Here is a 3,728-nt window from a genome sequence, read left to right on the forward strand (position 1 = left end):
TTATTTATCTGATGTGTCACATTGATTGGGTTGTGTATATTGAACAATCTCTGCAGCCCAGGGATAAATCCCACTTGATTGTGTTGAATACTTCTTTTAATGTATTGTTGGATTTGTTTTGCTAGTATCTTGTTGAGAATTTTTGCATCCATGTTTATCAGGGAGTTTGGTCTGTAATTCTCCTTTTTAGTGGGGTCTTTTTGGTTTTGGAGTCAAGGTAATGTTGCCCTCATAGAATGAGTTTGGAAGCTTTCCTTCCATTTCTATTTTTTAGAATAGCTTCGAAAGAATAGGGTTTTTTAAATTAATTTATTTAAATTTTTTTATTTTTTATCTTTTTTTAAATTTTTATTTTTACAAATAATTTATTGTCAAGTTGGTTTCCATATAACACCCCAGTGCTCATCCCCACAAGTGCCCTCCTCCATGCCCATCACCCCGCTTCCCCTCTCCCCCACAGGGGGACCCATCAGTCCTCAGTTTGTTCTCAGTATTCAAGAGTCCGAAAGAATAGGTTTTAACTTTCCTTTCAATGTTTTGTATAATTGGCCCAGGACTCTTGTTTTTTGGCAGGTTTTTCATTACTGATTCAGTTTATTTGCTAGTTATGGGTTTGTTCAAATTTTCTATTTTTTCCTGTTTCAGTTTTGGTAGTTTATGTTTCTAGGAATTTCTTTATTTCTTCAAGATTACCCAATTTTGTAGCTTATAATTGCTCATAATATTCTCTTATTATTGTTTGTATTCTGCAGTGTTTATTGTGATCTTTCCTTTTTCATTTGTGATTTCATTTATTTGGGTCCTTTCCTTTTTCTTTTTGATAAATATTGCTGATTTTTTCAAATAACCAACTCCTGATTTTGTGGGTCTGTTCTTTTTTTCCCCTTAATATCATTGATCTCTGCACTAATCTTTTTCATTTCCCTTCTTCTGCTGGTTTTTGTCTTTATTTGCTCTTCTTTTTTCCATCTCTTTCAGATGTTAGGTTGTGTGTTTAAGACATTTCTTCCTTTTTTAAGAAGTCTGGATTGCTATATACTTTCCTCTTATGACCGCATTTTCTGTATCCCAAAGGTTTTGGACTGTTACGTTTTCATTTTCATTGGTTTCCATGTACTTTTTAAATATTCTCTTTAATTTCTTAGTCAACCCAGTCATTCTTTAGTAAGATGTTCTTCAATCTCCAAGTATTCATAGTGTTTCTAAATTTTTTCTTGTGGTTGAGTTCAAATTTCATAGCTTGTGGTCTGAAATATGCCTGGTATGATATAGATCATTTTGTACTTTGTTACAGCCTGATTTGTGACCCAGTATGTGATCTCTTCTGAAGAATGTTGCATGTGCACTGGAGAAGAATGTGTATTCTGCTGCTTTGGGATGAAATATTCTGAATGTATCTGTGAAGTACATCTGGTCCAGTGTGTCATTCAAGGCCATTGTTTCCTTGCTGATTTTCTGCTTAGATGACCTGTCCATTGCTGTAAATGGAGTGTTAAAGTCACCTACCCTTATGATATTACCATCAATGAGTTTATGTTTATGATAAATTGATTTATATATTTGTGTATTTGTGTCCTCAAGTTGGGGGCATAAATATTTACAATTATTAGATCTTCTTGGTGGATAGACCCTTTAATTATGATATAATGGATTTCTTCATCTCGTGTTACAGTCTTTTTTTTTTAAATCTAGTCTGTCTGATAAAAGTGTGTCTAATCTGGCTTTCACTTGACATCCATTTACATGATAGATGGTTCTCCATTCCCTTACTTTCAATCTGCAGATGTCTTTAGGTGTAAAATTTTTCTCTTGTAGGCAGCATATAGATGGGTCTTTTTTTTTTTTTAATCTATTCTTATACCCTATGGCTTTTTATTGGAGCATTTTAGTCCATTTACATTTAGAGTGACTATCGAAAGATATGAATTTAGTGTGGTTGTGTTGCATGAAGTGTTGGTGTTTCTGGTGATGTTCTCTGGTCCATTCTACTCTTTGTTGCTTTTGGTCTTTTTGTTTTGCTTTGTTTTGTTTTGTTTTGTTTCTCCACTCAAGGAGTGCCCCTTAAAATTTCTTGCAGGACTGGTTTAGTGGTCACAAACTCCTTTAGTTTTTGTTTCTTTGGGAAATTATTTATCTCTCCTCTCTTATTTTGAATGACAGCCTTGCTAGATAAAGAATTATTGGCTACATATTTTTCCAATTCAGCACATTGAATATATGACAGGGAAAATTTTTTTAAAGCTTGACTCAGTTATTCTTTCCTCACCTCGAACCTACACAGCCCTTCAGACAGAGAAAACTGGTTGATCTTCAATATGTATTTTCTCCATTTGTAAGAAAATTTTGAGTTTTAGCAGAACCCATGCTTAATATTATATTTTGCAACTTATCTTACGCCTCAGTATGGATGGTCTCTTGGGTAAGTTCTAATCATGGGCATGTAAGTGAAAGTTTTATGTGTGACTTATGTTAAGTACCCTTGAACATGATGCAAAGATGCCTAGATGCCTCAGTCAGTTAAATGTCTGACTCTTGATTTTGTCTCATGTCATGATCTCACAGTTTGTGAGATGGAGTCCTGTGTCATACTCTGTGCTGACAGTGTGGAGTCTGCTTGAGATTCTCTCTCTCCCTTTCTCTCTCTCTCTCTGTTCTTCCCTTGTTCATGCTTGTGTGCACTCTCTCTCTCAAAACAAATAAATAAACTTAAAAAAAGAAAATGATTCACTGTACTTAGTCTTCATTCTCCTTTCCACAGTCTGGAAAGGTGACACAATTTTCAGAGTGTAAGTAATCATTTTGGGTCATAGGCATGAGAGACACACTCTAGGGTTGATGTAGCTAAAAGCTAGAAGGAGCTAGCTAGAAGGAGCCTACATTCTTGGTAATTTCATGGAAATGCCAACCTTGCCCTGGATTGTCAACCTCTAGATTTCTCATGTAAGAGGATTAAATCTTCTTATGTGTTTAAGTCACATAAGATTACACACACACACACACACCACATATTCTTTATCCATTCATCTATTGATGGACACTTGGGCTACTTCCATAATTTGGCTACTGTAAATAATGCTGCCATAAACATATATCCTTTTGAATTCCTGTGTTTGTATTTTGGGATAAATACTCAGTAGTGTGATTACCGGATAATAGGGTAGTTCTATTTTTATCTTTTTTGAGGAACATTTATACTGTTTTTCACAGTAGTTGCACCAGTTTGCATTCCCACCAACAGTGCACAGGGTTCCTTTTTTACTGTATCCTCACCAACATTTGCTGTTTTTTTGTGTTTTTGATTGTAGCCTGGTGATATCTCATTGTGGTTTTAACTTTCATTTCCCTGATGATGAGTGATGTTGAGCATCTTTTCCTGTGTCTATTGGCCATCTGTATGTCTTTTTTAGAGAAATGTCTGTTCATGTCTTATGCTCATATTTTATTAAACTGATAAGAACAGATATTACACTTGATCTTAGCCAAAAGGCAAAGAAGGAAACTTCTGCTTATTTTTTAGTTGGTTTATTTGTTTTTTTGGGTGTTAAGTTTTGTAAATTTTTTATATATGTTAGATTCTAACCCTTTATTGTATATGTCATTGCAAATATCTTCTCCCATTCAGTAAGTTGCTTTTTAGCTTTGATCATTTCCTTTCCTGTGCAGAAGAAAATTCTCATATAAATACTGTTTCTAGGTTTTGTAAAAATAAGTTTTCTTTATTTAGAATC

At 34.3% G+C, this 3,728-nt stretch overlaps 1 pseudogene; it reads right to left on the reverse strand.

Moving 5' to 3' along the window:
* Positions 1-3,391: 3,391 nt before the first annotated feature.
* On the reverse strand, positions 3,392-3,499 carry LOC120225085 (annotated as a pseudogene).
* Between the last annotated feature and the right edge of the window lie 229 nt (positions 3,500-3,728).

This window comes from Hyaena hyaena, unplaced genomic scaffold (genome assembly GCF_003009895.1).
Source record: "Hyaena hyaena isolate Hyena2069 unplaced genomic scaffold, ASM300989v1 scaffold_1318, whole genome shotgun sequence".
Classification (NCBI taxonomy): domain Eukaryota; kingdom Metazoa; phylum Chordata; class Mammalia; order Carnivora; family Hyaenidae; genus Hyaena; species Hyaena hyaena.